General features: G+C 36.1%; 1 non-coding gene across 1 annotated transcript; it reads left to right on the forward strand.

The window, feature by feature from the left end:
* The first annotated feature begins 16245 nt into the window (after positions 1-16245).
* Positions 16246-16352, forward strand: LOC119467715. The gene has a single exon (XR_005196311.1). It is a non-coding gene; the product is annotated as a U6 spliceosomal RNA (small nuclear RNA).
* The last annotated feature ends 11290 nt before the right edge of the window (positions 16353-27642 follow it).

The following is a 27642-nucleotide window of genomic DNA, read 5'->3' on the forward strand; positions in this document are numbered from 1 at the left end:
GCATATTCACATTGCTTCATTTGGTTTTCACACCAATTAAATAAGGCAAGTAAGAAAAAAATGGGATTATCACTGCTTTAGTTTCTAGAAAATGGAAGCATACAAAGTCTAATAGTTATCTCAGGTTTATGTATCTGGTGACAGGAGCATAACTAGAACCAAGGGTCTTGACTATTTGTTTACTTATCCCTTTTAACTACATTATACACAATGTCAACTGATCAGTTGAATTTTAATACATTGATCAGGTGGACTTGCTTTATTTACCTTGTACTCTATGAAAAATAAATAGTTTAAGAAATTCAGTTTCCATTTTACCTTCTAATTATCAATCAAAAACAATTTAATATATTGAGCATCTACCATGCACAAAGCATTGGGTTATATCAACTATTTAATGGCCATCCCAAAATATTTTGAAGCTCTGATGAAATTACAACAGTCAGGTCTCTATAAATGGGTCGCTAAATTGGGAGTACAGAAGTGATTACCATTAGAAAGTGAGTCTGCCTTGCTCAGCTTTCTCAGAGTATTGTTCCAGAATTTTCAGTGAAACGTTCAGTCAGAAGAATGTATCTACAGTAGCATATTTCTTCCCAAATTTTAGAAGGTGATTTATTGATATAGTAATTCTATGTGTGTGTATGTGTTTCTACCACATTTCACTCACCCACAAATTCCAACAAATAGTCATATATTATATTTCCTGGCTTTAGGAAGTTTTTGAAGGACTGAAAAAGCAGAAGCTGTCTCATTGCAGAATTAATTTGTGTACTTGATAAAAGCCTATTTTCATTAAAAAGAGGATGCTGGGTTTTAAGGTGGGGAGCAAAGAGTAAAAATTGTCTCTAAGAGTAGCAATGTGGAAACAAGCCTTTCTAGAATGGAAATAAAGGAGGAAAATTCTCTTTATAGTGAAGAATTCTCTAGGGCAACTCCCTCAGAACGTGAGCAAACCTCAGCAAGAACTGAGTACATAGGGTGGCAAGGGAGTTGGAGCCTAAAAGTCTGGTTTATCTGCTCTGTGCATATGAACAGCAGAAAAGCAAAAGCTATTGAACTGTAAGGGACTCTGTGACCTTAGACTGAGCTGCAGTTGATGCTACAGTGCATGAGATGATGTGAGCTCTCCATAATCAATTCCAAAGTTGAGAAAGGAAGGAGACCCAAATAATAACTGAGATGGAAGTGGCATCCAGTATCAAGTCAATTTAAACCAAATAAGGCTAAATTTGCTGCACATGTGTGTGGAACAATTGCAATTCAGTCACAGTCTACAAACTGGACTCTGGGTAATATTGCAATTCCATAGCATGAGAATAAAAAACTGGGTGGGTGTCTCTAGTTTTCTTTATTTTTGGCTTACCTGTGGAAGAGTGGGAAATGAACATTAGGTTTCTGGACTTGTATTACACATTTCACTCTTAGTTATCCCATTTGGTATACACAGAGGAACTTTGAGATGTCTGTTGGTGTTAAGGTTTTACAAATGAGGAAATGGGCTTAGACTAGATAATTAAGTCATAGGGCTTATAAGTGACTGAGATATGATGTGAAGTCAGACTCAAGTACCTCTGGAGTCCAGATTTCCTTCATAAAGCTCTGCTAACTCACTCTGAGACTTTTAAACAACCAGTGCCTGTGTTCCAACAAGGTCTGGCCTTGACTGACGCTGAGCTTTCACGATGTGGCTTGACGGATCTCTCTGGATTTTTTTTAAAAACCAAAATTTTCCAAGCACTGTGAAGGCACACACCATGCCCATGAACACAGCTCCTTACTATCTACCTGGCTATCTGCTCTGTAGACTATTTCTGCTTTTTTATTTTCCCTAAAAATGTATGTCACTCACAATATCATCTGTAAATAGAAAAGAATGACATTGTCTATCCACAGAAACAGATAAAAATAAGGAAGCTATTTGGTGAACCTGGACTGGATTAAATAGCCGCTTTTTTACAATATTTATTGATACCTAATTCACATACATTAAACCCTATTGTCATTTTCCAAAGTTTCAAATAATCAATTTTGACCAATTTTGCTAATGTCTTCATTGCTTTTACGGAGGCATGAACTTTGGGAATTCCTTACTTTGCCATGCCTGACACCTTGTTTTTGAAATGGACAATTTTAGGTATTATTTTCCTGTCTGCTTTTCCTTAGTAGATTGTGGGGGGAGTATTCCTAATCTCAAAGAGCTAAACAGACAACCTACTTTTTAATAACAAAGGGATGTATTATTTAAATTCCCTGAGACTCAGTCTGGGAAATTATAGCACAAAATGTTGATAATTGCACAATTATATTATATAATTGTAATACTATAATTTTGTTTTTCAATATGTAGATGTGTAAATAACTCATCAAATAGTATTAATATAAAATGTCAAATAGTGAAAAATTTTTAATCACTTTGTATAGCTTATATTTTTTAGTTTAAATTTACAAAATAGCTAAATTATACAACTGACACATAAACTAAAATTTCTGGTTGCCTTGTTATCTTATTCTAACGTTCTAAATAGATAGTAGGTGTTATAAGAAAGCTGCCTTCTCTGAATCACGGAGACAGGATAATTTATCATGACCAATGAATGAGAACTGAAAACCTGTGAACCTAACAACAATCTGTAAAAATTTCATCCTAATACCCTCTGTATAAGTTAAACTTACTAAAATCTAATTTTCCAAAATATTAAAAAACAATTTGAAAAATCTGAATTAACATTATTGTTTAATAATTGAGTTTACCAAAAATAATGGGACTAAAAATGGGAACAGTTCTTTATTTTAAACTTTTACATTAGGTTGAGGGGTACATGTGCAGGTGTGTTATATAGGTAAACTGCGGGGAACATTTCTTTATGTTTCTTTCCAGTATCTGCAGCCCCAGGGAAACAAGCTCATGACAAAATTAGTAAAATTGTCACATGCTAAATCCCAACATCCAACTAGGTAGCATTAAATCTCTTGACATAGAAGCTATAATGCACTCAACAGGTTTTATTTTTGACCTCAAACATAATGTTCTTGCTTGATTAAGGTCAAAATAAATGTCGATGTACCTCACTTTATTGTGTTTCATTTTCTTACACACTTGCAGATAGTGCATTTATTTATTTATTACAAATTAAAGATTTTGAAATTTGTAGCAACTTTGCATCAAGCAAGTCTTTAACATCATTTTTCAACAGTATGTGCTCACTCATGTTTCTGTGTCACATTGTGGAAATTCTTGAAATATTTCAAACATTTTATTATTAGATCTGTTATAGTGATACATTATCAGTGATCTTTGATGTTATTAATGCTATTGTAATTGTTTTGGGGCACAGCAAACCTCCCCTTCTAAGACAGCAAACGTAATAAGTGCTGTGTGCATTCTCGCTGCTCACTGAACGGTCTTTTCCCTATTTCTTTCCTTCTCCTAGGGCCTCCGTATTTCCTAAAACACAGCAATATTGAAATTAGACCATTACAATACCATTTAGGGCACAGGCATGGGCAAAGATTTCAGGACGAAAATGCCGAAAGCAATTGGAACAAAACAAAACTTGACCAATGGGATCTATTTAAACTAAAGAGCTTCTGCACAGCAAAAGAAACTACAGTCAGAATGAACAAACAACCTACAGAATGGGAGAGAATTTTTGCAATCTATCCATCTGACAAAAGTCTAATATCCAGAATCTACAAGCAACTTAAATTTACAAGCAAACTGAAAAGTGGGCAAAGGACATGGACACTTCTCAAAAGAAGACATTCATGCAGCCAGCAAACATACAGAAAAAGCTCAATAACACTGATCATCAGAAAAATGTAAATCAAAGTGACAATGAGATACCATCTCTCACCAGACAGAATGGCAAGTACTCAATGTCAAGAAACAAGAGACGCTAGCAAAGTTGCAGAGAAAAAGGAATGCTTTTACACTTTTGGTAGGAATGTACATTAGTTCAACCATCGTGGAAGACAGTGTGGTGATTCCTCAAAGAGCTAGAAGCAGAAATACCATTTGGCCCAGCAATCCTACTACAGAGTATATACCCAAAGGAATATAAATCACATATAAAGATACACGTACATGTATGTTCACTGCAGCACTATCCACAACAGGAAAGGCATGGAATCAACACAAATGCCCCTCAATGATAGACTGGATAAACAAAATATGGTACTATACACTGTGGCATACTATCCAGCCATAAAAATGAATGAGATAATCTCTTTTGTAGGGTCAAGGATGGCGCTGGAAGCCATTATCCTCAGCAAACTAATTCAGGAACAGAAGACCAAAAACCACATGTTCTCACTTTTAAGTGGGAGCTGAATGATGATAACACATGGACACATGGTGAGAAACTACACACACTGGGGCCTATGGCGGGAGAAAGTGAGGGAGAACATCGGGAAGAATAGCTAATGGATGCTGGGCTTAGCACCTAGGTGATGGGTTGATCTATGCATCAAACCAACATGGCACACTTTTACCTGTGTAACAAACCTCCGCATCCTGCACATGTTCCCTAGAATTTAAAATTAAAATGATGGAAACAAAAAAGACTGAGAAAGAGGAAATAATATAAAGAATTCAAGAAAGGAGAGAATTCCCATAGGATGCAAGTTTACAATGTATTAAATATTATAGTCTTAAGGGTATATAATTATTTTGTTATAAGGGATTGCTTGTGTTGTAATTTTGTGTAACTTGTAAAAAAGATGAGATGAAAAAGAATTATTTTTAAAAAAGAGAGAAAGTAGGCCATTATTTAATAGCACTACAATGGCATCTAAGTGACTCTTCCTTTCACTTAAACACAAGTGTCTCACTTTAAATGAAAAGCTAGAAATGACCAGGCTTAGTAAGGAAGGCATGTCACAAGTCAAGAGAGACCAAAAGTTATGCCTCTTGCACCAAACAGCCAAGTTGTGAAAGCAAAGAAAAAGTTCTTAAAGGAAATTAAAAGTGCTACTCCAGTAAACAGACAAAGAAGAAAACAAAACAGCCTTAATGCTGATATAAAGACAGTTTTAGCATCTGGATAGAAGATCAAACCAGCCACAATATTCCCTTAAGCCAAAACCTAATCCAGAGAAATATCATAACTCTCTTCAGTTCTATGAAGGCTGAAAGAGTTTTTAAAAAATACAGAAGAAAAATGTAAAGTCAGCAGGGGTTAATTAATGAGGCTTAAGGAAAGAAACCATCTCTATAACTAAAAATACAAGGTGAAGCAGCTAGTGCTGATGTAGAAGTTGCAGCAAGTTTCCCAGAAAATCTGAGATTAAATGCTGAAATTGGCTACTACGCAGCAGATTTTCAATGTAAGCAAAACAACATTCAATTGAAAGAAAATGCCATTTCCGACTTTCAGAGCTGGGGCAAAGAAGCCAATGTCTGCCTTAAAAGCTTCAAAGGACAGCCTGACTTTCTTTTTTGGGGTTGACACCTGGTGATTTTAGGTTGAAGTCATTGCACATTTGCCTTTCCAAAAATCCTAGAGTCCTCAAGAATTATAAGAAATCTTCTCTTCCTTTGCTCTACAGATAAAACAACACAGCCTGAATGAAAACACATCTGTTTACACATGCTTTACAAAACATTTTAAGCCCACTCTTAAGACCTGGTGCTCAGCAAAAAAGATTCCTTTCAAAATATTACTACTCATTGACAATGCACCTGGTTACCCAATAGCTCTGATGGAGATGGGCAAGGAGATTAATGGTTTTTTATGCCTGCTAATGCAGCATTCATTCTGTAGCCCATGGGTCAAGAGGTAATTTTGACTCTCAAGTTTATTATTTAAGAAATACATTTTATAAGGGTATACCTGCCATAGATGGTGATTCTGCTAATAGGCGTGGACAAAGTCAATTGAAAACCTTCTAGAAAGAATTCACTATTCTGCACGCCATTAAGAACATGTGTGATTCATGGCAGGAAGTCAAAATATCAACATTAACAGGAGTTTGGAAGAAGCTGATTCCAACCCTCCTGGGTGATGTTGAGGCATCCAGGACTTCAGTGGAGGAAGTAACTGCAGATGTGATAAAAATTACAAGAAAACTAGAATTAGAAGTGGAGCCTGAAGATGTGACCGAATTGCTACAATCTCATGACAAAACTTCAGTGGATAAGGAGTTGCTTCTTAATGAGCAAAGAGAGTGGTTTCTGGAGATAGAATCTTATACCCGGTGAAGATGCTATAAACATTGTTAAGATGACAAGAAAAGATTTAGAATATTGCATAAACTTAGTTGATAAAGCAGCAACAGGGTTACAGATGACTGACTCCAATTTCCAAAGAAGTTCTACTGTGGGTAACATGCGATCAAATAGCATCACATGCTACAGAGAATTATTTCATGAAAGGAAGAGCCAATTGAGATCACAAATTTCAATGTTGCCTTCTTTTAAGATATTGCCACAGCCACTCTAACCTTCAGCAACCACCATGCCGATCACTCAGCACCCACAGACACTGAGGCAAGACCCTCTACCAGCAAAAAGATTATGACTTGCTGAAGGTTAAGATGATAGCATTTTTTAGCAATATTTTAAATTACGGTATGTACATTGGTGTTTTTAGACATAATGCTATTGCCCACTTACTAGACTACGGTATAATATAAACACAACTTTTATGTGCACTGGGAAACAAAAAAATATGTGACTCACTTAACTGCGGTGGTCTGGTACCAATCCCACAATATCCCTACATAGAGAACATAACTTAGCTATGTAAATATAGTGCAGTCTCCCTACTCAAAGAAACTGGGCAAATCAACAAATATAATTTCACCTCAGCACCCTAATTTAGACTGTTTGTGAGGGTTATTTCTCATTTTTAATAATGCAGAATTGTGAAGCTAAGATAATGGAAAGAAAATTGTTCTAATAGTAATAAAATATCTGTAAACTAAAAAACATTCATTTTGACTGCGAAAGAGACATTTAAATAATTTAATTGCTGTGAGTAAAATTGAAATGGGGCTGTAATTACTCAGATTTTCAACATCCCTTCCTTTATGAAGAGAAAGAACTGCTGCTCGTCTCTCCATCACAAATACTTCTATCCTGCCAAATAAAAAGATTAAAAATATGTACCAGCTATAGAAAGAGTGAGCCTGCAGCAAATTAACAAAATACAGGTGACACTTTTCCCAATCACTCTTTCTTATTAATGTGGTGTCTGGCAAATATGTATTTCATTAACTCTGTAAGTATATACAGGAGAAATGTATCAGCCTTAGGTAAAAGCTGGAAAACAGCTAATATTTTTCAATTTTGAAAATTATTCTTCATTGGCTCATTGGAAAATACTAAAAATAATTTTAAATCAACTCTACAAACAGGTGGTCCCAAAGTTACCTGACTAGTTTTACTACTTTTTACTGGGACACCACCCAATAATCTGGGAATCCATGAATATCAAAGTCTAGGGTCTAGGCAGGGAAACAAAGTGAATAATAACTATTACCTTTTTTTTTTTGACAGGGCCTGCTTCTCTTGCCCAGGCTGGTGTATAGTGGCATGATTTCTACTTGCTGTAGCCTCAACAACCTGGGCTCAAGCAATCCTCCCACTTCAGCCTCCTGAGGAGCTGGGACCACAAACATGTGCTACCGCAACTGGCTCATGCCGGGTACTGTTTGCTTTCAGGTATCAAAACTAGTCCAATTCAAATCATTGGTGTTAGTCATAGAATAATATTTAAATACTTAAAGCCATACTGAGAAATTATTAAACTTATATATATATCATGCCTCAACTAGGGATTAAAAATCCCTAAACTGGATTAAAATCCACTGTCAACTTTGACTCATTCCTAAAATTGTTGTATAATAAGGTTTTCTATATTGCTAATTTACATTATGAGGCAGGTTTACTAATATTATACAAATAAACCCATAGCCAACTTACTTTAAAACACAGTATTTCACCAATTATAATGTAGGCATCATATGAGCCTTTCATAATAAAGTATAATATGAGTGAGATTAAAAAATGAGCATTATCTTACACTTCCCTTTGCTATTTTCTATAACAACTGTGGCCCCCACAACTAGCAGTCTTTTTAAAATCCTTTGTTAGCATTTATAATTTTAGATAAACGATGCTAACTACCAAAATGTTTGCAAATAAAAGCTTTTCTTTTGACAGCTTTAATGGCCTTCTCATAAAAATATATAAATAGCCAATAAATTTTATTTCCATTTTATTTGTCATTCATTTTCATTGTTTACATGTAATACCATGTATACTAAGCACTACATAAATTCAAAGAATCAGAGATGACTTCATGGAATGAGGGGAATATTAAATTTGAGATTTGACATGTGGGTAGAATACTGTTGGATATACTCTAGAAATGGCATGGACAAAGATACAAAAGTGAAGTTCAATGAGCTGTAAGCACATGAGTTTGGTTCAAACGGATCAATTTGTTATGTATGAACATACTGAAGAAAAAAGGCTAAAAAGAGCACAATTCAAATTGTGTTGGGATCACAATACCAGATGTCACTCATTCCATTAGTCAATCAAAGTCAATCTTCAATACATATCTACTGAGTATAACCATGTGACAGGTGTTGTGTTTAACACTAATAATACAAAGATAATTATGGCTTCTCACACTATTAGTAGAATTACAAGTACCTATCATGTGATGCAGTATACTGAGGACCAGGAAGGTTTTCTGGAAGAACTAGTGACTGAGATGAGTACTGAAAAATTATAACTATTAACCAAGTAAATAAGAGGCAAGATTAGAAGATATATATATAGATATATTCAGTACCAGGAGGAGGACAAAAGGAAAGACTCAGAGAGAACATGTCCAAAAAAAAAATAAAGTGCTAATAGTTCCATAAGCTTGAAGTTTAAGTGTAGAAACAGAATTCAAGAGCTACATTTAGAAAATGAATTACTATACACCACTATTAACAGCATATGAAAACATAAATATCAGCTCACATTATTTTATTCTTAGAAAATTGGAAATCACCAGCCAGGCGTGGTGGCTCACACCTATAATCCCAGCACTTTGGGAGGCCAAGGCAGGTGGATCACAAGGTCAAGAGATCGAGACCATCCTGGTCAACATGGTGAAACCCCATCTCTACTAAAAAAAAAATACAAAAATTAGCTGGGCATGGTGGCTCATGCCTATAGTCCCAGCTACTCAGGAGGCTGAGGCAGGAGAATTGCTTGAATCCAGGAGGTGGAGGTTGCGGTGAGCTGAGATCACGCCATTGCACTCCAGCCTGGGTAACAAGAGCAAAACTCCATCACAAAAAAAAAAAAAAAGAAACAAAGAAAGAAATCATTCTGTGAATTTTCTTTATGTAATTATTTTGCATGAACAACACATTCTTCATGATACTCTTGAGTCTAGTTCATAGTCATATTATCACAAATTGTTAATTAACCTAGTTAATGTGGTAGGTAAGCATCATGAGGGCAGAGTCTTCATCTGTTCTGCTAACTAATGTATCTCAAGATCTAGAACCATGCCTGGCACAGATATTTAGAAAATACTTGTTAAATGAAATTAATGATATATTAATATTTTCTCAAAGAATATTTTTTCTTTTTACTTAATAAATGCATAGAAAGAAAAGAAAGCCTGTTATTAATTTTCTAAGTCCTGAGATCCATAAGTTTGAACTCTGGGAGAAAAATGGTTTATATGTATTTCTGAAATTAACTTTTAGAAATGATTCTAGGGAGCGAAAGTCCTTCCCACTCTGATTGTTCCATATTGTTTGGGAAAGATTTCTCACAGACACACACTGAATAAAAATCTGGATTGTATAAGAGCTCAGCCAGCTCTCAGCTTTGAACATATTTAAATTAGTCAGAGGCTTCCTCTAAAAAGCCATAATGTGGGAGTAGGCAACTTCTGATACATTTTGGTTGAGCACTATCAGCTGCTAGTCTTTTGCTACTAGTGATCTTTTGTTTTTCATAGAAAGACAAGCTTAAAATTTGTAGAAGTTCATATATCAAATTTCTGCTGTTATCTTAGCCTCAAACTCAACCTCTTTAAACTCGGAGAGTGGGAAAATAAAACAATAACTTTTTGCATTTCTTTTTTAAAAATTAAGTACGTCACAATATTTATGATGGATAACAGAGCTTTACAATGTGTACAATTGCCAAACAACCAAAGTCCTATGGTATATATTGTAAACTTTTCTGAGAAATATAATGAATACATTCAAGACTAAACTATCTGAAAGGTCAAAATATAGAAGATAAACTTTACTGTAGTGAGGATATATCTCTTACAAGAAAAATTAATTTCTGACCTCTTATCCTGTATTCTTTAGTTAACTAAAACATTTCAAGCACTTATTGTGACTAAAGTACTACTCAATTTCTCTTAAATAGAGAAGAAACCCTTTCACAAATAACATGTCAATCAAGAGGCACCCCTCTGATGAACTGGTTGTGATAGCTGTTGTTTTCTATTTATTTTCTTTTTCCTAAATCAGTCAATAGAATCTAACCTATCCTCTGCCTCTATATAACTTATGATTATAACATCCTTGGTTTTCCATTTCCATTTGTTTATAGTAACATAACTTAATAAATTCTTAGTAAATATATATCTTAATATATATATATATATATATATATATATATATATATATATATATATATATTTTCTGCACTGAGCCTTAACTGTCTCTAAGTACACTGATATTTACTGATTCCCTACTATGTGAGCCACTGTGGAAAATAGCATTTAATAACTGATTTATAAAGCCTCTGTTTATAGCTCCAAATTTTATAGCTGTGATAAGATGAAATAGGATACCAAATAAATGTCTTTTAATTGAGGGCAATATAATTTATGCTCAAATTAGATTGTGTGAGCTTGAATGATAACTCTCATACTTACTAGCTGTCTGTCTTTTAACAAGTTTCTTAAATCTCCTAGAGTCTCCCAGTATCTCAGCTTTCTCATCTGTAAAATGGAGCTAATAGGAGTAAAGAGTTAATACATTAACCAGCTGATTTGGTCAGTTTAGACTTTTATAAGAAAATATCATATATTTGGTAATTTATCAACAATAGAAATGTATTTATCATAGTTCTGGAGGCTGGGAAGTTCAAGATCAAGCAGGTTCAGTGCCTGGTGAAGGCTATTCTCTGCTTCCAAGGTGGCATATTGTGGTTGTATACGCCAAAGGAGAGAAAGCTATGTTTTTACATAGCAGAAAGGACAATAGGGCAAAAAGGGAGCTATCCCATTCTCTCCAGACCTTTTATAAGTGATAAATCCCATCCATGAGGGTTCAGCCCCCATGACCTTATCAACTCCTAAAGGCACCACCTCTTAACACTATCACATTGACAATTAAATTTCAATCCATGAATTCTGGAAGACAGTCAAACCGTAGCATTTCAACCCTGGCTCCAAAACACATGGTCTTCTCTCATTCAAAATACATTCAAGCCATCTCAATAGCCCCCACAGTCTTAACTTGTTCCAGCATCAATTCAAAATCTACAGTTCTGAGTCTCATCTAAATCAAATATGGGTGAAATTCAAGGTATACTTCATCCTGAGATAAATTCTCCTGCTGTGAGCTTGTGAAATCAAACAAGTTATGTAATTTGAAAATACAATTGTGGGACAGGCACAGAATAGATATTCTCATTATAAAAGGGAGAAATAGACAACAGAAAAGAGGTAACAGATCCCAAGTAAGTCCACATCACAAGTCAAACAACATCAAATCTTTAAGCTTGAGAATAATCTTCCACGTCCGGCTTTCCATACACACTGGGGCATGAGTTGGTTCCCCATGGCTTTGGGGGGGCCCACCTTCACAGCTTTAGTGTGGGTACAGCCCACACAGCCACTCTTCAGGAGTTGGAGTTGAGTGTCTGCGGCTGTCCTGGGCAGGTGTTACACTACACACTGGCCGCTTTACAGGCCTAGGGTCTTACAAGTTGTCCTGCCCCATGGCTCCATTAAGTACTGTCCTCGTAAGGGCTCTCTGCGGTGGCCTGTTCTATAGCAGCTCTGCACCTGGACCTGGAGGCTATCTGGGACATCATTTGGAATAATCAGGGTGGATGTAGCCATGCTTCCATGGCTTGTACACTCTGTGTTCCTGCAGAGTTAGCAAGACATGCCAAGGTTTTCTACAATCATCTCTGGAATGGAGGTCTGAGCCATAACTGGGCCCAGCTGGGCCACAGCTGAGGCAACCAATGAGTACTGCAGAGGGATGCAGGAAGGCTTGAGGCAGCCTTTTCAAGAAGGCACAGTTTTGCTGGGTCCTCCAGAGAGAACCAATAATATGCCCTCACATAGGAAAAAGGATGAAAGGGGTGAACTCAACCGCTCAAAGTCTTTTATAAGGTCACTAATCCTATTCAGGAGGGCTCCTCCCTCATGACTTAATCATATCCTAAAGACCCCACTTCTTAGTACTATTGATACGGACAGGAGACAGGGAAATACTGGGTGGAAGAGGGCAGTTCTCTGGCAAAGGCCCCACCCTCAAGCATGAATAACTGCAGCCCTAAATGGGAACAGGCATTCCTGTTTTCATGCCTAAAAAGTTGCCTTTGGGCCCACCATATGGTTTTATCCATGTAAACCCCAAACCCCCAGCTTCAGAAGATGAGCAGGTGAATAGAAGAGCAGAAGAGTGGCAGAAAAGGAGAGAAAAGTAGCAATGTCGGGAGCAGCTCAGGTGAGGACCGTTGGCAAATTGGCCGCTGGACAGCCAAACTCCAGGGGAAGATCATCGTACCACTCCATCCCCTTTCCAGCTCCCAATCCATCTCACTGAGAGCCAACTCACCACCCAATAAAGCCCCTGCCTTCACCATCCTTCAAGTCCATGTGTGACCTGATTTTTCTAGGATGCTGGACAAGAGCTCAGGTTACAGACAGCTGTCACACTGGCCCTCTGCCTTTGCAAAAAGGCAGAGGGTCCACTGAGGTGTTAAAACCTAAGCTATCCATGGACATCAAGGCTAAAAGAGTACACTGTAACACACGCCTACTTGGGCTCTGGGAGTCGCAGGCTCCTACCACTAGACGTGGCTGTGGGGCCGGAGCCCAGGGGTGCTCACCCTAGCTCCTGCTCTTGTTCCTCCTGCATGTTCCCCCTCCCATAAGGGGTCTGAGCAGCAGCAGCAACCAAAGAGATGAGCCACACCCCTGTTGCATGTCCAGTGAGGGGATCAAGAACTGTCCTGTTTCACTATCACATTGGTGATTAAGTTTCAACACATTACTTTGGAGAGACATTCAGACCATAGCACTTGCTTAGAATATCGCTGCCACATAGGAAGGAATTAATAAGAAGTAGCTATCACTAACAAGGTTATTTTCCCACAGAAAAACCCCAGAGCTCCTCACTGCCCTTTGTTCATAGTGCCTAACAAACATTTGGGGAGAAAAACAATCAATCCTTTCTCAAATGATATAATTATTATTTATGTAAGTCACAGTTTTAATAGATAAAACAATTGCTCAGAATATATAAACAATTTATCTTGGTGGTAAGATCAGATGACAATTTCTTTTAAGGCTCCTGATATTGTATGATGAAATAAATGGTATTTTCCACAATAGCCAAAGAGTAAACATAATGACAACTTCAATTCTCAATATAGGATGATGGCATCGTACCAGAGCCCAATTCAGAAAAGCAATTCAGAAGACACAATTTTGCAAAGGGTGTTAATGCTCTAGATGACCTGTTTTCTGCTGCCTTGGCTTCTTCTAGGAACATAATTTATATTTTCTGTAAAAAGGAGAGGGAGTGCTTGACCTTAAGCCATCCTCCTTAAATATTCGTTCCTTCAAATTATATTTTGAAAAATGAGTGTCAGAGTTCCATTTTCCTTTTGGCAAAGAAACCTGGTGGGCAAGTATTCTTTGTGCTCATACAAGCATACGTTTTTTATAACAAAACACAATTGTGAGGTAAAATTATTCCGTAGAAACTAGGGTGTCTAATAGAGGTAGGTACCTAAGTATAGCTACCCGTAGAGGCTCCTGTATAAGTATGGCTATCTCATCCTTATACTGTTGTAATAATGACAAGCATCCCCTACAGAAATGTGTATTAAATACAGCCCAATTTGTAGGCAAATTGGAGGTCAAGTGTCCAAGATTCTACTCCATAAAACATAAAGTGAGCTTTAAAAAAAAAATGAGGTAATTATAAAGAGAGAACTGCCTCAGGCAAAATAAACTCTCAGGAGTATGTCCATAGAATGCCTGATTTTGAGCAAATCACTTTAGATAAACTGCTTATGAAAGAACACCAAAGTAACCAAATGAGGCAATTTATTTTAGAGCTTTGTCTTTTACAAACCTGCTAAAAGCAGGGGAAAGTCTATCAAAGGTAATTGGCTCTGTTTTAAAATCAGCTGTGTTTTTCCTGGGGGGGGGGAACATTAAGGAGCAGGGTAGATTATTTCTGAACAAATTCAAGCTGATAAAGTTATAATAGACACTTATGTGTCTACTAATCAAAAAGTAGTATCAGATCACAAAGAAACACAATTTTAAGAAGGGAGAACAGAGCTTATTTTTTTTACTCCTTTGAAAACTTAACTATTTTATAGGAAATCGGAGGACTGGCTTCTATCATCTTTAACTATTGCATTACACCTAAAGTACGACCTTCCAGGAGAAGCAATTAAATCTGCAACTATAACTGCAGCCAACCCTCAACTAAGTGTTGGCGGCAGAGGTAAAGGTTTAAAAAAAAAAAAAAAAAAGATTTCATTCTCTGGTCAATGTGATAAAGGCCCAGGAAGTGATAAAGAATGCAGTGAGAAGAAAAGCTATCCCTAAAGCCTGCCTACTCCTTGGATAAATATTAACGTGAATATTTAAGATCAGACTATTACTAAGCAAGCAGTATCATTTGTTGGGGATATCCAGTCAATTCCTCTGTACTGTGCTTGGAGCAGAAGGCTGCCCTTTTGGAGGACATATTTTTGAAGTAACTATATCCTTGTATGGTCAATCAGAGCATGCCTGTTGAGTTAATAAATGAAAAATGATTAACAATGATCTGCAAACGTATTTTGTAGTCTTGTAGGGACAGAATGAGTCTTACTTGGATGCTTTAGTCAGCCAAATATTTTAAGATCAGAATAAGGACTTTAATGGGATCCATTGGAATTTTGTATTGAATTTATGAAATGTTACACTCCTTTATCTTATTTTGTAAAACTATAAAGAGTAAAAATCTTCACAGTATAATTAGAAATGTAAAATTCCATACTCTGAACTTCTAGTTTTAATTTCAGGTTTAAAATCTCTAATCTTATTATCCAAAAATAATTTGTTCCAGTTAATTTTTGTAGCACTCTGATACATGCAATAGCCATTAAATGTTATAAGGTCATATTTTAATTTTATTTTTTGCATGATGCTTCACTAACTTTGCTAAAATATTTTGGCCATGTGGTGGGCCTTGTCAAATTAAATACTCATTAAAATCTTGAAGGAAACCCCATGTATTGTTCTTTCTTTCATCTCCAACACATTGGCTAACAACGGTAGAGTCTCTATATATCTTTCACTTTAGGACCAAAAACCATGATAATGGGATTTATGCTTGTCCTGAACTTTTGTGATTAAGAATTGTTTCAGTGTATATGACATTCAAGGAAAAGAAACTTGGCCGTTGTCAAGATGCCCAAGTAGAGTTTTACATGATTTTTAAGCCAATAAAGCAGTTAAGAACCTCCAGGACATTATTATAAGTGAAATAAGCCAGCCACCAAACGATAAATACTACATTATTCCACTTACACAAAGTATCTGTAATAGTCAATATCATAGCAGCTTAGACCATAATAGTGATTTCCAGGGCCTGAGATGTGAAGGAAATGGGAAGTTGTTCAACAGGTATGAAGTTTCAGTTGTGCTAAATATCTTCTGAAGATCTGCTCTGCAACATAATGTCTATAGTTAACAATACAGCATTGTGCACCACAAATTTTGTCAAGAGTGTAGATCTCAAGTTAAGTGTTCTTATTAAAGAAAGGCCAAACATACAAACAAAGGGTCAGATAGAAACTTTGGGAGATGCTGGATATGTCTATTACCTTGATTGGAACTATGGTATCACAGGTGCTTGCCTATGTTGAAAGTCAGAACTGTACATGTTAGACATGTGCAGTCCATTGTGTATCAATGACCTCAATAAAGCTGTTTTCAAAAAAAAGAAAAACACTGCTTGCTTCGTTTGGCAGCACATATACTAAAATTGGAAGGATACTGAGAAGAATAGCATGGCCTCTGTGCAAGGATGACAGGCAAATTCATAAAGCATTCCATATAAAAATTCATTTAAAAAAATTTAAAAGAAAAATAATTGGAAAAATTCCATGACCTTTAAAATTTTTTGTCCAAGTATTAAAAATTATCTTACTGTTGATTATAAATGTGTATTACATAAAATTTAGTAAAACTAATGTGTAATATGTTATGATTTAAAATACTATAAACATGAAACATTTTAATGCTTTATTTCTTTATTTCTATATTCATTCTATTTAAAAAAAAATTGTCCAGTCTGGGCAACATGACGACACCCTATCTCTACGAAAAATACAAAAATTAGCTGGGCGTGATGGCACATGTCTCTAGTCCCAGCTACTCGGGAAGATGAGGTGGGAGAATTGCTTGAGCCCAGGAGGTGAAGGTTGCAGTGAGCCAAGATCATAACACTGCATTGCAGTCTGGGCAACAGAGGGAGAACTTGTCTCCAAAAAAATAAAAAAGTAGTCACCAATAGAGGTGAATACTAATTTTAAGTGATTCTCCTATCTCAGGTTCCCGAATTAGCTGGGATAGCAGGCATGCGCCACCATACCTCGCTAATTTTGCATTTTTAGTAGAGACGGGGTTTCTCCATATTGGTAAGGTTGGTCTCAAACTTCCGACCTCAGCTGATCCACCCACCTTGACCTCCCAAAGTGTTGGGATTACAGGAGTGAGCCACCACACCCAGCCTCTAATTTATTTTTATCATTATTTTTCCTAGCTTCTGTCATTCATTTATTTGTCCTAGTGGTACTCTGATATAGAATTGAGCAAGCTTAAAATAAGGGTAAAATCATCTTTTTTAAACTCAACTTACTATATGCCTTTTAAAAGTGGCATAGAACAACGATGTACAGCATGGCCGTCTATAATATAATCTATAGGGCTGCCTTTCTAAATCAATATGTGGGTAACACTTCCCTTACATCTATACTATAGGATATTTTACACCACCGCCAATACTAATAAAAAATGAACTTACCGAGAAGTTTCCTGTTGATAATAATATATATGCTTCTCTGAATGTATGCCTTAGAGTAAAATAATACTTCCATTCTTGCCCAAAGCAGAGCACTTTCAAACCTGACACCAATGCTGGTAGTTAGAAACCTATAAATGATTATCTCAGCCATGGGCTACATAAAATAAATTAAGTTTTAAAGATTGTAAAAGTAAAACCATGTGTCTAAACATATGGCATGTTCATCGGCAGTGTGAATGTTCATTGGCAGTGTGAATGTTCATTATATGAGAAATCTCATCCAGTTTGTCAGGAAACTGAATCAAATATTTCCTGCCATGTAAGCCAAAGAGCTCAAACCAGTTCCCCTAAGGTTTATGGCGAATTCACCCACTGAAAATACTTACTATTAAGGGTAATACACAGGTAAGAAGCTAAAACCATAAATGAAGAAAAATAAAAATTCTAAAATCAGTATTTGTAAGTTCAAACCTCAGATGGATGCTCTTACTCTACCAGAAAAAAAAAATGGAACAATCCTGGTAATTAGCAGGTTGGATGAAGACCGGAATAAAAATAGTGCCAGGCATTCAGCCACAGAACATCTGTACACCCTCCTATTAGTGTTTCTTGAATGTCTTTAAACCATCTGGTTCCACAGCTAGGTCAATCCAGGAGGGAAGAAGCTTGGACTCCTACTTGCCACTTCTAACATGTTTCTAGCCTAGAAGTGATACATCTATAAATGAATAAATATAAATTTAATGATAAATATATGTTTTCCATTTATATTTTATTAGCCGTGTCAAGTCACATGTGATTATCATCTTCCCACACGTGTGAAGTAGAGTGAAACTGAATATTGGTGAACAGTTTGATGCAATCACTAGATGGAACTTTGAGACAGTGGGTTTCATAAATCCACCTCCTCCCCCTCAAAGTACCTAGCTACACCCTTGATTTATAAGAAAGAATAGCTTCTTTGGGAAAATATTCAAACTGGGTCCACAATTGTATATGGACTCAGTGGACTTAAAAAGACTTAATTGGCATAGGTTGGAAAGGACTCAGATTGTGGTGAGTGACAATGAAAGAGAAAAGCACATGGCATGTTTGAGTAATCTCAGCAGTGAGGCCTAAGGACTGGGGCAAGTAATGGCTCCACAAATAGTTGAGTGATTATCCAATAATGAATATGATTTCCTTCTATAATAAGAACGCTTTTTTTAAGTTTCCTAGTAGCACAAATTTCTGTGGAGACAAATATCAGTGTTTCCCATCCTTATATCAAATCTTTAAAGATATTGCGTTCTATAACTTCAGAGCAGTCATTAAGTATTTGCCCTTCCTTATCAAGAATTCAGTGACAGGTGCTTATTGGTACTGATCTAGCATGCTCTCAAATACAAGAAAACATATGTTAAAACCCCCTCAGCCCATGTTCCTTCAAAATAGATACCAAGTTATCTTTATTTTTAATTTGTAGTTCTTTTCAAAACTGAAAACTAACAGAATTCTAAGAATAAAATAGAATATTATTTTTCTAAGTGTGAAGACCACATTAAACATAAAACACAGTAGAAGACTTATTTTCTCAAATGGCTCTGAAGTTTTTACATTACTGATTTTTCTTTTAAAAACCAATATAAGAATCCTAAAAGAATTGAAATAATCAAGTGTGTAGATAAATATTATAATCCTCTTAGGAAAATTTTATGTCCAGTCTTCCCTAACATACAATGTCATAATAGCTCAAATTCTAACTTACAGCGGGAAAGTTGTAGCATACATCACAAGAAATCAACCTAATCAGTCTCAAAAGATAAGACTTGTAAATCTCTCGGTTTCAGTTTAAAATTCCATCCCTGATATTTTAATAACCTTAAGTTTTCAAATGCAAAAGATAAAATTAAGCTGTTTGAAACTTCACACAAATAACTAAATAAACAAATACTAAATTTCTGCAAAGTAATGCAATCTTTAGGATTGAATGTCAGTTTTCATCCCATAAAATTCAACTAATGCAAGTAGAATTAAAATTATCTCATGCATGCAATGATAAATAGCGTGATAAATATGCTACTGAATTCCGTTTTTTGTCTCTTAAAGACTTAGTTCAGAAAACAGTTAGAAATTGGAACAAAATGATAGTGTCTCAGTAGGAAAAAGATGGAGAAAGGAAAAAAGGAAGGAAGATGGTACTAGCTAACAGTCCAGCACGGTGACGCTCAAATGGCCTCATTTATAATTCATTTAAGAAGATCATCTTGATATCCATACTATGCCGAAACATGTTTACTTATTCTCTTTTCCATGATGCTACCATCCTCAAAAATCTTTATTGCAGCCTTTAAAGTTCTGACTTTTTAAAAAATATGGTGGAGGTCCATAATTTAGTAGTACTTTTACAAAAAGAATTAAAGATTGAACAGCAAAAAACTTATATAGATTAAGAGTGAGATAGTTCCAGTTTGTGCCTATTACTTGTCGTTCTTTCTACCTTGAAATTATACTACATTTTTTATTAAAAGTCATTATAAAAAGGTATTTTCTCTATGTTCAAACTGGAACAAATGAGCTTACATTACAGCTTATGGGATTTAAGTTAGATATCTGGAAGGAGCTGCTGACAGAGAAGTCTGTTAAGGCCTGAATTGTAAACTTGGAAAATCTTTTTATCTGCTAGCCTTTAAAAGAAATATAGGGTGGTTTTTTCAACTAAGTTTATTGTAAGAGAATAGAGACTAGCTAACTTTTCTTGGAACATTTTCAGGACTAGTGTTCTCTGATTTGGTGATTATGTAATGAGATCCTCATTATAAATATTTCCTCTAATGCCCTTTCTATATTAATCCATCTCTCTGCCAATTCTTAGATTTTTTTTTTCCAAAAACAGCTTCAGTGTAGAGAAGATAAGTTTCAATTATTCTGATACGGAATGTATTATATAATGTATACATATTTTCAATAAGGGAAATTAATGAGACTATCAATATTTACAGACATAAATTAATCTCTTACGATTAAAATAATTGAAGAGCCTCATTCATTTTCTGTAATTGTAGATTTTTTTCTGTTACTCTCTGCCCCACTTGGCCATCCTATCCATATTTTTTAAATAATATATGTATGAATTGGGAGATTTTGCTTGGCACTTCACAGCAACTGATTTCCAAAGGCACCTGAGTGATTTTGTATACAAACAAAGTTGCTGCCTGTGTATTTCACCTGAGGAGTATTTTGGAAAATCTTTTATAGTGCTGAGTTGAGTTGGGCCTATTTAATTTGGTCTGGTCTCAGCTTTCATGAATTTTCTACTTGAGTCAGTGATTTTCAAAGCCCTTTTAGGGTTTTTGTAACCTTCTTATCAACCTTGGAAAGAAATCTTGTTTGCTAAAGCTTTATATATTACTTTATTTCACAGTCAAAGTGCTAAAGATTTTTACCAGGCAAAAAGATCAAACTTATCGTCACTCAGACTACATTTGATTTTAATAGAAATTTTAACTTTTATTTTGTATGTGGTTGACTAAGTATAAATAATCCTTTCCGAAGAGCTCTCAGGTAACCAGTTACAATGCAGTTTGTGATGGGATGTATTATTTTAAATATCCTATAATCTTTTAACATGATTAAGTGCTTATTTCTGATCTAGGTAAATAAATCTATTCCACAAATTTCTGCCTGTAATCTAGAAGTTGGTGATATTTGTCTTCTAAAATTTGATACAGCTGACACATCATATTTAAAATCAAAATATACTCTTCTCTCACTCCTGATAAAATAATCATGCCCTCAAATGATATTTCTCAGTTTCTTTTTCATAATCCACAATTAATCTTTGTATACTTCCTATTTAATAAATTTTCAGCAATCGAACAGGTTCAATTCATCATTATTTAAATCCATTGAGCTGCACTTACACTTGATGTGGATTTAACAAACCTGCCTGACTATTCCCAACCTGAATTCTACATCTATCTTTAATTCAGTTTTAAACTTCAATTTTTGGTGTCCTTTTATAATTCTAAAAGTGAATGCTAGTTTTGGGGGCACTGTTTACATTTATGTTCATGCAATTTGTCAGCCGTTGTATATTTTCATGTGTAAATTTAAACCCAAGCAAATCACAAAACCCAGAAGTCAGCTATAGAATGGTCCCCAAGCAGAAGGGGAAAATAAAGAATGGGGTATCTCTTCCACCTCTTTCTGAAAACCCTGTACATTGTCATCAGATGCAACTCTTCAGTCTAGAATGTTACTCCTGGGTCCATACAGCCATGATGACAGAGACAAATTGGGTTGGGGAAGCCTAGAAAAGGAAGAGGAGAAGCCAAAGGTACTGAGTCTGTTACAGCCTGCCTCCTTGGCCTCTTCTCTTGCCATAGACTTCAACTGGTATTTCATCAATTAGCCCAAATACAGAGAGGGAAAATATAAATCTGGGCACAGCAAAAATGCAGTCATGGGGGTAACTGAGAAATTCCCTGAGTGCCAAATGACTTTAGCAGCAGAGAAGTCTGTTAAAAGTAAATCTGCCCGGCATCCTCTCCCAGGCCACCTAGCTGTGGATGAAGTCTGCACTTAGCACTACAACATGGTATCCGTTGAGTTATGTGTGCCTCTGCATCCCTTAGGATATCAAGAGAATCTTGACTCAATCCTAATCGCTAGTTTGTTAAAATAACTAATCTTTTTATTTATAGCAAACATATTCTATGAAAGTCAAAATTAATAATTGATTCACTGAATGGCTGGTAAACATTTAAAATAAATTTTATAGTAATTTTCTGTTTGTCTGCTTGACCAGGTACTACCAGATGTTTTCAATTAATCCAACAAATTGCATACCTCCAGACACCATTAAAAAACAGAGGGCCTTGAATACTTTTCCAACGTCAAATAATGCCTCTGTGACTTTTGTTTGGTATAAGAAAAACTAAGATATCTTGGTTATACCATATATCTAATAGGAAAGGTTACAACTTTACTTTATGGGGCTGATAAATAGATATGTGTTCATCTTCATCATTTTGGTTTGCGCTATAAATGAAATAAATTTATTGCAACTCTAATTTGAATGGCTAATCTTAACCAACCCAAAGAATCTGTTCTTTCCCTTAGCATTGGAGTGTTAAGGAAAATAATTTGTTATACCAGAGGTTGACAAACTTTTTCAGTAATGAGCCAGGGAACAGACATTTAGCTGTACAGAACACCTGTAGATTCTATCCCTGATGCTGTTCATTTTCATCTTTCTTCTTTTCCATCTCCTCCTTTCTTCAACCACTCTTTAAAAATGTAAAATCCATTCTTAGCTTGCTAGCCACGTGAAAACAAGACTCAGGCCATGTTTGCCTTGCCAGCACAGCTGATGTTTGCTGACCCGTTTATCAGATTAGGATTGCTTCTATTCAAATTGCCTCCCTTCCTCCTTAGGAAGCTTATAAATACTTAACTGGAAAAGCTAATACTATTTCTTCTTATGGAGTAAGTAATTTCTCATATTTTGGGAGAGCAGGAAAATATTTTTAACAGTTTTAACTCATGAATATGTTCAGAGAATGAACTGTTCTTTCCTCATTTACCACATAAAACATTCTTATGTTACTTCCTTATTAATTAAGCATTCTATTAAAAACTGGTGTTAATTTGATCATTCCGTAAAAACCTTACATACATTGACAAGAGGATTCACAGAAGAACTGTAAAATATATTAGTTTCTAATATTTGATTCTTCACTCAGCACAGTGTAAGGTAATAGAAATATTAGAAAAAAAATATAACCTGGTTTCTGCTTCAATAGGGTTAATACATTAGTAGAAAGGACAGGCAGGTAAGTAATTTACATATTTAAGCTAAAGAATTTAAAATTTGAGCAGGATGTGGATGCATTTCCAAGTCACCAATTTCAGAAAGCAGATACAGACAGTTGTCAGAGACCCAGGAAATAAATGTGGCCTGCAGAGATGTATATGACACTCATCAGTATGTAAATTTGATGAAAATTTAGGTCTAAGCAAGATCTTTCAAAGACAGCACAGAGAGACAAAGAGTGGCTCGAAGAACGGCAGGACAAGGAATAGAGGGAAAAAGATTGCAAAGAAATCATGGTTCCAGCTTGGCCAACATGGTAAAACCCCATTTTTACTAAAAACACAAAAATTAGCCTGGCGTGGTGGCATGCACCTGTAATCCCAGCTACTTTGGAGGCGGAGGCAGGAGAATCGCTTAAACCTGGGAGGTGGAGGTTGCAGTGAGCCAGTGAGCCAAGAACCTCCCACTGCACTCCAGCCTGGGCTACATAGCAAGACTCTCAAAAAAAAAAAAAAAAAAAAAAAAAAAAAAAAGAAAGAAAGAAAGAAAAGAGAAAGAAAACATAGTCAATAAATTCAAAGGCCTCAGGGAACTCAACTAAGATAAGCCTGAAAAGTAGTATTAGAGTTTGCCAATTAAGAGCCATTTAGTGAAAGGACTGAGAGGATTGTGTTAGCCGTCAGGCATTGACAAAGATAGTGATTCTCATATGATAATCAGGTGGGAGGTATCTTTCAAAATTAAAGTACCCCTTTCCCAAAGGAAATGTCAAAATAGATTATGGTAAAGGAAATGTGTACTTTAAAATAAGGTTTTTGGTTCTCTAGTACCTATCCTTCTCAAAAGCTGAAAATTAATGGAAAGTGAAAGATTTAAGATAGCAAGTATATTTTATTTTTCAAGAACAATGGTTTTGTTAGAAAGGAGAATAAACATTATGGAAGGGAAAGATGGGGTTTAGGAAGGGCTTGTTTTTGTTGCTGTTTAGGGTAAGAAAAGACTAGAGAAAGTTATAGATCAAGAGCTAATACAAGAACAGAAGCTAAAGATAAGGATAGAGAACAGAGACTGAATGTCCCACCCTGTCCCTGGGGCAGAGAGATGTGATAGGTCCCAGAGAAAAGGAGGGCAAGTAAAGAGGTTTCCATATAAGAGACGGCAGTTTGTTAAGCAAGCAAAGTGGCCCAGACACCTTCTTGGTTTTCCTTTGAGACAGGATCTCACTGTACCACGCAGGCTAGAACACAAGAGTGCAATCATGGCTCACAGCAGCCTCAACCTCTTCAGCTCAAGCAATCCTCCTACCCCAGCTTCCTGAGTAGCATGGGCATGCATCACAGCACCCGGCTAAATGTTTTTTAACTTTTTGTAGAAACAGGGTCTCACTATGTTTGCAAGGCTGGTCTTGGATGTTTGAACTCAAGGGAGCCTTCTGCCCCAGGCTCCCAACAGGCATGAGCCACCACGCCCAGCCTCAAACACCTTCTATACAGCTTCAAGACTAACAAGTTTCCTCCACTTTAAGTCATACCTGTACTTGAGGGAGAAAAATGAAATGATGGAAGGGGTAAAAGCTGTCCGTATAAGGGATTTCTACCCATTATTTTTCACTGGATAGCAGCCTTTTAGGATTATGAGATGCTGTTATGATCTTAACTCTTGGTTGCATTTGAAAGCAGAAACAGAAAAGGCAGAGATGAATTTCACAGCATGGATACCAATAATAAAATAAAAGAACATCTCATATGTATAATCCAAATATTTAACTAAATGAAAGGAAGGTGGTAAGTCTTGATGTAGCAGGCTTGGTGATGTTTGGCACTCCGCTGTGCCACTGAGGATGTATAAACAGGAAGATGCTGATACAAGTTTTCTAACCAAAGAAAAGAGAATCGTTTTTCTTGTTTCATGTGTTTCTCGTTGACTGATAATCAAAACTTTATATGAAAAGTGGAATGGCAAGTGTTAACACTTAATAGTTCTCTCATTCTAAATTTTTGTCCTCGAAAGAAAAAACTCACTCTAAATGAAATTCCAAGATCTGGCATATATTTGAAATAGGTGTATTTCCCCATCAACTGTCGATGCACTTGAGAAAATGGTAGACATGTTTTTGTGTCACCCACAAGTGCATTCGTTTAAAAAAACAAGCCACTAATATCAAGAATGTAAAAGTGCCATCTAGAGGCAGGTCTGTGATTCTTAAAATTCACGTGAGTTGGAGTTACAGGGAAGTTGCAAGAAGAGCCTTCACCTGATTGAAGTCATATAACATATGTGCTTATTCAACGCTCCCACACAGCAATCCAACAAACTACTTGAAAGTAGAGCTGCTACTCTGGTTCCACTTACTTTGCAACATTAACTCCTGTTTTCAGCCAAGTGGCAGCACTGAATCTGCTTATGATTATGGACATTCAACATTTTATGTGCCATTTAAGTACCTTCGGCATCAATTTTGCAGCTGGCAAACTTGCTATTTATGTTTTCAGTGCATTTGAAATAATCTTGAAGTTATTTTACTGCCATTAGACATTAAGAAAAGAACCAAATGTAAAATCATTACTTTTCCAATTTACTGTGAAACCCGAAGGAAATATCTCAAATGTATCATTTATTAAATGTAAAAATGAAAATAAAAAGCAGTTCTTGGAACTAGTTAACATTTTGGTCAAGTAGATTTATCTAAAATGTATTAAAGATCGAGACTTTTTTTCATTTATATTGCTATAAAAATAATATAAAATAGCAGATGATTAACTATCTCCTATACGGCGAGTACTATGAGTAATGTTATATGTCTTTTAATTCTAAATACCAAGTTAATTATAATCTCTATGTTATACATAAGGAAAATGAGGCTGCAAGTTTTTTAAGTTACATGACTAGCTAATTAGTGATAGCCAGAATTCCAATACGACAATGTCTGAATTCAAAGTTAATGCTCTTACATTCTCAAATTATTGAGTCCTTTTAGAAATTCAGATATATGTGTGTATATATATATATATTTTAATGCTGAAGCTAATAGATCTTTATATGCAAACTATAAGATAGAGCTGCATTCCTCTAATTAAACTGCTAAATTTTCTTAACTGCTAATGTGTGAGGATCTGACAAAGAACAGTATGTAAAACTTCAATACTCTAATTATCAGCATATTCTTAGGTACTTAGGCCACTCATCAAAGCACTTGAAATCAGTTCTCATCCCCCGCCCCCGTCTCTCCTGAGTACTCTTTTCCTATTTTCTGCTTGAGCTGAGCATTGTTGAAGGAGTATCTTGAACCATGAAGATTTGAACCACTACACATTTATCCTACTATTATCAGAATTCTGGGTGTTATTAGTCATCCCCTTATGCATCCTTTTTAAAATTCTCCGAGCTCCAAAATGATATTGAAAACTGCTGCCACCTGGAGCCTCCCACCCCACGCCTCTTCACCCTACATTGGCACCTTCAGTGATGGGACATTCTGAGCTCCAGCCTGTACCTTTACTTTCTGTTTCGATAATTCAGCGTCTATGTCTCTGTCTCCCTTGTCTCCACTGGCAGAAAAGATGACCTACTGCTTCTGATCCGAGTTGTCCTTCTTGACTGCTGAAGGAACTTGTTGCTATACTTAAATTTCCCCTTTTCAGCAATTCAGTGTTTGTCTTTACCAAACTCTTCTGCCTCAGTTTACACACAGCTGTAGGTAATGTTGCAGACAGAATAATGGCGTCCACGTATTAATCCTACAACCTGTTAGTGTTACCTACCTACAACCTTATGCGGACGCCAGAAGGAATTTTATAGATGGGATAAAATCAAGAACCTTGAGGTGGGAAGTTTATCCCGGATCATCCAGGCAGCCCGGGTATGCCCAGCATAAACACAGCGGTCCTTAAAAGTGACAGAAGGAGCTGGAAGACGAGGCCCAGAGAAGATGTGACCACACAAGCAAGGTCAGAGCTTTTACCCCGTTAAAGAGACCTGACTTGCTTTTGCTAGCTAGCTCTGAAGATAAAGGAAGGGGAGCCACAAGCAAGGAAATACCAACAGCCTCTAGAAACTGGAAAAGGCAAGGAAATTGATCCTTCCCAGGGCCTGTAGAAAGGAATACAGCCCTACCTACACCTTAAGTTTAGCCCATTGGAATCCATGTTAGACTTCTGACCTACAGACCTATTTGAAGTCACCAAGTTTGTGGTAATTTGTTATGGCAGCAATAGAAAACATACAGCCTTTGTCTAAAAAGGCTATTTGTAGATGCTGTCACTCTGTAGCTACTCTATGATTTCTCTAATTCATTTTGTATCTCAGTATCACATTTGTAGGCTATATCTACTACTTCTATTAATTTTTGAATTTATTTTCTCACTTAATGTGAACTTTTTATTTTCACACTGAATAAAAATTGTCTTCATGGAAGTCTTTAAGGACAGTTTTCTTACCAGCCTGACAGAAGCTTCTCTCTCTATTCCTTTGACGTCTTCCGAATATTTTATTCTGTCGACTTCCGCTGACGTGTGGCAGTTTCTTCCTTC

Source organism: Cebus imitator, unplaced genomic scaffold (genome assembly GCF_001604975.1).
Source record: "Cebus imitator isolate Cc_AM_T3 unplaced genomic scaffold, Cebus_imitator-1.0 Scaffold321, whole genome shotgun sequence".
NCBI lineage: Eukaryota > Metazoa > Chordata > Mammalia > Primates > Cebidae > Cebus > Cebus imitator.